Source organism: Tupaia chinensis, unplaced genomic scaffold (assembly GCF_000334495.1).
Source record: "Tupaia chinensis unplaced genomic scaffold, TupChi_1.0 Scaffold138584_1, whole genome shotgun sequence".
NCBI lineage: Eukaryota > Metazoa > Chordata > Mammalia > Scandentia > Tupaiidae > Tupaia > Tupaia belangeri.
This window is the reverse complement of record NW_006198478.1, coordinates 984,178-993,025: the sequence shown is the minus strand read 5'-3', so window position 1 is coordinate 993,025 and position 8,848 is coordinate 984,178. Positions and strand designations below refer to the sequence as shown.

The 8,848-nt window shown below is 41.1% G+C and overlaps 1 pseudogene; it reads right to left on the bottom strand.

Moving 5' to 3' along the window:
• Window positions 1–5,679: 5,679 nt before the first annotated feature.
• Window positions 5,680–6,378, bottom strand: LOC106736331 (calcyclin-binding protein pseudogene; annotated as a pseudogene).
• Between the last annotated feature and the right edge of the window lie 2,470 nt (window positions 6,379–8,848).

The window sequence follows — 8,848 nt, the reverse complement described above, 5'->3', positions numbered from 1 at the left end:
ATTATAATATGTGAGTTTTATCTCATGTTATAAATACCTAAGTATAGCTTAGCCTATCCATCGAGACTACAGACATCACAAAGAGGCTATGAGACACTTAATTCCTTTTTATATGCTCATCACCTATTAAAAAAAAAAAAATGTTTCCAGGGCTAAATGGAAGTACAGCAGTAAAATGCAATGCTCTGGAAATTAATCCCACTTGAGAAGGTCCCAGTTCAAGTTCAGAGAACTCCCTGAGTGTACCAGGCACTCACTTTCCCATGATCCAGAGCTGGCTCAAGGTTAGGGGTGGATTGTAGCATGAAGACCCTGTTATGGGCTTCTCTCTCTCTCTCTGCCTCTTTCACTCATGAAATAAATAAATACAAGCTTTAAAAATACTTCCCATATATTATGTATTAAAAACATGGGAACCAGCAGTTAGCGTAATGGCTATGTCACTGGACTCCCACGTAGTCGACTGCGGTTCATGTCCTGGACCCGGTGGCTTAAAACTCACGCCGGGCGTGTGTGCATGCATGCCCAAGATCACAAGAGGAGAATGGAGGAGAAGGGACTGCGGCGTGACCATCCCCCCTGGGGGGTGATTTCTCGCTTTCTGTCTCTCTGTCTCTCTCTGTCTGTCTGGCGAGCGCACGTGCCCTACAGTGAAAATCTCTCAAAAAAAGAAAAAAAAAAGTTGCCTACTGGGTCCAGCAGGTGGTGTGGTGGTTAAGGTATGGACTTCCACATGCATGGCTGACCAAGGTTTGAGTCCTGGACATGGAGGCTTTTGCTAATTTTTTTTTTAACTAAATATCAGTGTTCAAATTTTCTTGATTACTTCATAAATAAAAGTCAGTACTTAAAAATAAGACTTGCTGGGGCCAGCAGGTGGTGTGGTAGTTAGGGGTGCTGGATTCCCACATGGCTGACCATGGTTTGGGTTCCACCTGGTGGCTTGCTTTCTCACTTTCCCTGTCTCTCTCTGTCTAGTCAAATTAAAAAATAATAATAACAAATGGAATTAAATTAATTCATTAATTGTTAAAAAATAAAATAAAGCTTGTTTGTTGTTAGAAGGAATGAAGGAATTCCATGGAAGAAGATGGCAAAGTAGAGTACTATTAGCTCTACTTTCAGTCTTGTTCAGGTCAACATTCGTGTCCATAGAATTGTGTGTCCATACAATACGACTGTATTTTCTGGATGACGAGAATATAAAAAGATAGCAAATATATATATATATATGAGTTAATTGTGTTGAAAGATGATACGATGCTCATTCAAAACTCTAATTCCAACTTTTCTAACCTAGAACTTGCAACAGTGGTTTAACATCTCTTACCACTCCAGCCTTCCCTTACTGTAATACATTTCCCCACTTCTGTGCATTTTCCTTCACCAACTCCTTTGCAATCCACATCCCTTCCTAACACCTTGGCAAACCCCTGCTCATCCATGGCCCTGTTAGATGGAGCCTCCTTTTAGAAGCCTCCTGGACCCATCAGACAAAGTAACTTCCTTCACCCCTGTGCTCCCATAAAACTACATTCACAGAAGTGTTGTTACTTCTGTCACATATTTAGTTTCTCTGCTTCTCTGATAGCTATTTAAGCTATTTGATAAATGAAACCAAGACTAGGTTTCATGTATCTAGTAAACCCTGTGACTAACACAGTTTAGAAATAGACGGCACAGACTATTCCAGCCCGTATCCGCCAAACGCATAGTTTATAAATGTTAAATTCCCATTTTGCAAAATGAAATAATAAGTACTAGAATGTAAATGGCAACAGTGAAGAATGCAGCGACAATGAGAACGAATGCACGATTTTGGAAACCTGGGTTGGAGTCCTGTACACAGCATTAGATATTTTTTCTTTTACAGATTTTAAGGAAAAACTTTTATGCTTTTTCAAGTTTTTGGCATGGTTTGAAAACAACAATCAGATCAAGACTCAAACCTAGGGACCAGCAGTGGATGTAATTGCTATGTCACTGGACTCCCATATAGTCAACCATGGTTCGAGTCCCGGACCCAGTGGCTTAAACTTATGTCCGGCAGTGTGCATGCATGTCCAAGATCCCATGAGGAGAATGGAGGAGAAGGAATTGTGGTGTGGCCATCCCCTCTGGGGGGTGATTTCTCACTTTCTATCTCTCTCTGTCTTTCTGGCAAGTGTGTGCACCCTATAGCAAAAACTTCTCAAAAAAAAAAAAAAAAGACTGGAATCTAGACAAAGTAAATGCAATGCAAGAGGAGCCTGAGAAAAAACTCAAGAGGAATTTTGACAAACAGCTTTAACCTTCTACAGAATTGGAATGCAAGAAATTCAAAGCTACTCAAGTTGCCAGCACAGAGGGTTGATGAGATAGAGAATATTTACGTAAAGGGAGAACCAGAGTAAAAGCAAAACAAAAGCTGAGTTGTTCCTTTGCAAACAGCTCTCCTTTGCTCTGTTCAGAGTATTTGGCCTCCCTTTATATGGTATGGTCCTTTGATGTGCTGGGGTAGGACTGAAATGAAGAAAAGGGGAGGAGAAGATGGTACTGGTGATCCTCACAGCAGGGAATCAGACAAGTCACTCCAGCCAGCATGGACCACCTGTTGCGATCTGAGCACAGAGCAAGGCTCTGGAATGCACAGAGAAAGTAGAGATGGCTTCTGCCCCTGCAGGACACTTAGTGTAGAATGGTTGGGAATCCCAGGCAGATCATGTCTGAAGAGGCTGTTCATGCACTCCCAGTTGAGGCAAAACTTGAGCCCCATCTCTTTTTCTTCTGTCCTGGTATACAGACATTGTGTGACGCTCCTCCTTAGGCCTGTGGACAGTGAGCCCTGATGAAAGCGTATGAGATCTGGTGAGTCCTTGGGCAAACTGCCTGCAAAGAATCATATCACAAAGCACAGTGAGTGCCCATAATTTAGATAGGGCCATTTGGGGCCATGACATGATCCTAGCTATATAAGTAGAATTTTAAGGGTGAGAAGCTGTGGGATTTAGTCCAGGTCTTTGAATAGCTCTGGCTGTAGAATCTTGGCAGATTCTCCTAAGACTCCTTTCTTCATCTGTAAAATGTAGGGGTTTAGACTAAATAATTTGTGTGTGTTTGTAAATTTGGTTCATATACACGAGTAAGCAAAATAATTTTATATTAATGGTGCATTATCCTCTTCATGTAAAACTTAAATATTACAGCCTAATCTTCAAAACTATCTTTGTATTTAGTCAAGATGAAAGATTAGCACTAAAGAGTGAGGGGTAATTTCAGGAGTAAAAACTTCTGAGGCCATCTGGATTAATGAACTTGTTAATAGCCTGGAGATATCAGTCTGTCAGCAAGTATTAATTTAGTAGTTTCACTCTTAGATATCTCCAGGGAAGGAAGGTTTTTGTTCTCTGCTTTCTCTCGCTCTCTCCTTTTTTTTTTTTCTTTTTTAAGGTTTTTGCTACAGGGCATGTGTGCTCCCCAAAGAGAAACAGAGACAGTGACAGGGAAAATGAGAAATCACCCTCCAGGAGGAATGGCCATACCACAGTTCCTTCTCCTCCATTCTCCACCTTGAATTTTGGGCACGCATGCACATGTGCCCAGTGTGATTTTCAAGCCACCAGGTCCAGAACTCAAACCACAGTTCGCCTTGTGGGAGTCTAGCAACCACTACATCACCTGCTGGTCCCGTTTTGTTTTTTTTTTGTTTTTTTTTGACTCTTAAGATGGTGTCCTGGATGAGTAGTATATAGCTTAAACTCTAGCCTCCTACATCGGTTATAGACTAAATGTTTGTGCCTCCTCAAAGTCCATGGGTTGAAATCTTAATCCCCTCAATGTAATGGCACAGCAGCTGAAGGTGGTAAGTCATGAGAAAAGAGCCCTCAGGAATGGGATTAGCGCCCTTAAAAAAGAAGCCCCAGAAAGATCTCTAGCTCTCCTAGAGGACACAGAAAGAAGTCAGCCCTCTTAACCCTGAAGACATCTAGAACCTAACCATGATCTCAGATTTCCAGCCTCCAGAACAGTGAGAAATAATGTCTTGCTGTTTCTGAGCCACCCAGCCCGTAGTCATTTGCCATAGCTGCCTAAACTGACAGCCATTTCTCTATCTTCCAGATGGCTTTCCAAGGAGGCACAGAAATAAAGAGAAACTATTAAGCCTTTTACGCACCTATTTTGGTATAGTTAACGTTTTTTTAATTTAAGCATCACAGCTAGGCTGACTCATCAGTGCTATCATGGCCATGATCGCAAAGATGACGCAAAATTTCACACGTGCTCAAGAGTCAGTTATTGTTCTCTGCCTTTATATTGGTTAAACGTATGTATCCCTGGTAAATCCAAGAGGTGTGGTAGCTTGCTGAATGTCCACACTGGTCAATCAGAGACTTCATTCCACCCTAATCAGTTGTTTGACAAACCTACACATGTTCCCTAACAGCAGGCTTTTCCACCTCAAACAAAAATTAACTGGACAGGTAGGACAAGCATGGCATGGTGGTTAAGGTGCTGGACTCCCACATTGCCAACCATGGTTCAAGTACCAGACCTGGCAGTTTGCTTTCTCACTTGCTCTCTCTCTCACTCTTTTCTTCAAATTTAAAATAATAATAGTAATAATAATAAATTGTTATTATTTTAAAAAACAAAAACACTCCAGATACATATGCATGCCTATCCAAAATTTTAAGAAGAGAATGCAGGAGACAGGATTACATGTGGCCATCCCGGGGGTGGGGGGGGGGATGATTTCTCACTTTTTCTTTCTTTCTGCTGAGTACACGAACCCTACAGCAAACAAACAAACAAAGACAGAAAAGAAAAAGAAAGAAAGAGATGATGTAGGATCAGCTTGGTGGTTGAGGAAACCAGATCTCACATGGCCACATGGTTTGAACTCCAGCCCTGGTAGCTTGAAAAACACAATGAGTGCATGTGTGTACAAGCATTCTCCAACCCCCAACTGGATGGAAAAATGAAGGAGAGGGAAAAAAGTAGAAAAGAAAAAGAAAGAGAAAATGTATATCTCAGTTCCTAGAACTCAGAGAACTAACATGAAAATATTCTGAATTTCTTTTTTTTTTTTTCACTGAATTAAAAAATCTAACTTTATTGAATATAGGAATGGATGGATTTTCAAATTAATTATTTTGGCTTTATGGTTATTACTTTTATAAGCCCTCTGACCCTTGGCAAACATTCTAACTGGTATATACAAAAATGCTTGTCTATTCTTGTCAAGTTTCTATTTAGTTTCAGTTCTACAGGTGCATAAACAAATACATTTAAATACACAGGATCATCTATAACTGAATTACTGGAACATGGTAATGCATTGCAGCTGGTAGTAAGAAATCAACTTCCAAGTACAAGTACAAACTTGTATTTTACGTAAAAATTCAAGTTTTACATTTTCTTTTTCTTACACTAGAATTGATGTCACTAACTTAAAGGCAAACAAATACTTTTGTTTTCTCTCTTAGCTGAACAAAAATACATAGCATTTTCATTATTTCAAATAATGCAATATAATCCTTTTTTTGAACAAAATGGTCAGGGTGCTAACGAAACCATCTTTGGAGGAAGTGTTTAATAAGCATACTTTATTTAAATCAATTCTCCAGGAGGACATGGAGAATTCACTGTCTTTACTTAGAAGGCTGTGTACATAGTTATCTGTCAGTTTATATGTGCTGCTCACCAACATTCTCTTATTGAAAACGTCAGAATTTCCACATCACAGTTCTTGAAAGGACTTTAAGTCTTAAAATTCTGGTTCTCCTTTGGCTTGCTTCTCTCTTGATTCCACCCAGGCTTTATTAATGGTTCGCTTCATATCATCATCTCCATCTTCATAAATTTTCTTTAGAACATTCATCAGTCCCTCACTAGGATCTGTTTCAGTGTCGTATGAAGGCTTTTCTTTCTCTTTGCACTCTTTTTCAACCTGGGTCAGGTAGTCCCATCGTGTGTTTTCTGTTTTCTTTCTACATAATATGAGAACTGTATCAGTCTTAACTTTTTTTGAACTGCTTTCATCATAGATGGGTTTCAAAAGATTGCTCACAATCATGGAGTAACTCTTGCCATTTAGGTTCTTTTCCAAAAAAATCAAATGACCTCTCTGTGAAATGCACCTGCACATTCTCAGTAGGAACTTGATGAACTCCAGTTAAGGTAATGTAGATTTTCACAAACTTATCTGACTGATCCCATCCATAATTACTGATTTTCCCTGTGTATCCTGCTGTAATGGGAGCAACCACAGCAGCTGGCTTTTCATTGTCAAGAAGTTCTGTTTTTTTCTGTGATTTCTGTTGCATCTTGTTCTTGATTTCTGTCTCAATTTTGGATTTTTCAGCTGTAAGGGCATCACGTATTCTTTCTCTAGTGGCCTCTTCCAATAACACCTTTACTTCTTCTAGATCTTTCTGTAGCTCTTCCACAGTGGAAGCTATGGTCTCACTGGGCACTGACCGCCCTAGCCGCAGTCACGCAGGAAAGGGGACGCCGCACAGAGCGCGCTCACTCGAGCGCAGCGCCGCAGCCCGGGTCCACACCGCCCCTGCGCTAGGTCGCGGCCGCAATATTCTGAATTTCAACAGAAGAACCAAGAACTTTCAAGATTAGACTGAAGCTATTATTCCTCTGGAAGAGAAAGACCAGGAGAATTACTCAGTTATCCAGAAGAAGAGGAAGTTATAAGAAGCCATGGGGTGGGACCAGCAGTTAGCGTAATGGCTTTGTCACTGGACTCCCACATAGTCGACTGCAGTTCGCATCCTGGACCCGGTGGCTTAAAACTCACGCCGGGCGTGTGTGCATGCGTGCCCAAGATCCCGAGAGGAGAATGGAGAAGGGATTGCAGCGTGACCATCCTCCCTGGGGGGTGATTTCTCACTTTCTGTCTCTCTGTCTCTCTCTGTCTCTCTGTCTGGCGAGCGTACGCGCCCTATAGCAAAAACCTCTCCAAAAAAAAAAAAAAAGACTAAGAAGCCATGGGGTGAATAGTAGACTAGGAAAACACATGATGTTTCAGTTATTTTTCTACTCCATAACAAATCATCCCCAAATGTAGCAACTTAAAATAATAGGTATTTATTAATTTTCACCATTATATAAATTGGCTGGCTTTGCTACATTAGCTCAGCTCTGAACAACTCTGGTGTTACTAAATTTCTTTTGAAGAGGTTTTTGCTATAGGACATGTGCGCTCACCAGAAAGACAGAGACAGAGAGACAGAAAGTGAGAAATCACTCCCCATGGGGGATGGCCACACTGCAATCCCTTCTCCTCTATTCTCCTGCCGGGATCTTGGGCACGCACCCACATGACCCTGGTGTGAGTTTAAGCCACTGAGTCCAGGACTCGACTGCAGTTGACTACATGGGAGTCCAGTAACGTAGCCTTTACACCATCTACTGCTCCCCTAATTTTCTGAATGCAATAGAAGAGAAGGAAAGACTCAATTAAGATGGGAATTTTTATAAATCAGAGGAACACCATGACTATGTATTAGTGATCATCACATAGGTTTAAAGTCTTCATATGTGTATTATTAAGTACTCAAAATGAACCTCTCAGAAAAAGCTGTATACATTCTGGGGGGGTGGGGCAGCAGGTGGCATGGTGTTTAAGGCACTGGACTCCCACATGGCCAACTGCCATTTGAGTCCTGGACCCAGCAACCTGAAAAATCACACTGGGTCCATGTATATGCATGCCCCAAATCCCAGGAGAATGGAGATGGGATTGTGTCATGGCCATTCCCCTGGAGGGTAATTTCTTACTTTCCTTCGCACTGTCTCTCTCAGGCAAGAGTATGTGTCCTATGGCAAAAACGTTAAAGAAAAATTGTATGCATTCAAATAAGGGACTGGGTAATGAAATGATCAAATAGTCATAGAATGGGATACTATGCAGCCATTAATCAGAACGAGTTATGCCAAAACATAATGTTCATGGCTGATAATAAGGTATATTATACAACAAATACTGTCTAGATATAGCTACTGTCTGTGGGGTAAAGTGGAGGTGATGCACACATACATGCTTATATATGTGTATACTCTGTGAAAGAATGCAAAGAAACTGAATGCTTACTACTTTTAGGAAAGAAAACCAAGGCCTAAAGGATAAAAATGAGAACCAGCTGGTACCAGTGGATAAGATAGCTGGATCTCACATGGCCAAATGAGCAGTCCCAGCCCCAGATCCATTGGCTTGAAAAACACACCTGGCATGTGTGCATATGTGCCCTAAGAGGAGAATGAGGAAAAGAGAGTGTGGCACGGCCACTCCCCATGGGAGGTGCTTTCTCTCTCTGTTTCTCTCACTCTCCCCAGTGAGCACATGTGCCTTCTGACCATTTTTTTTCTAATTAAAATATTTTTCAAAAGATAAAAATTAGAAGATACCTTTTTACGAAATATACTCCCTTAATGTCTGAGTTTATGCAAATACCATATATATGTTATCTCTGTCTACCTATGTATGCATACATACACGTGTGTTATGCATGTATAAAATACTCAAACTCAGAATATTTCACTCTTCTTTCTCAGCCTGTTCCATTACCTGTGTCCCTGGTAACAAAAAGTTCAGACCTTGAAGAATAAAATGAAATCTGAAACTACTGAAATGGTGCAGCACAGATTTGATCTCAGAGGCAGAGATGGGGAGAACACTTGCTCTGGGAGCAGAAAACCAAGAGCTCTGCAGATACTGTCCTCTCCTCATCCTTCTCCATTTCTGTTAGAGCAGCTTATGAACAAATTGGGTCCAAAGCTCAGAAAGCACCACCCTAGGGTGAGATCAAGGCTTCTCAAGGCAGAGGCACTCCCATCCCACCCCACAGCCACTGAA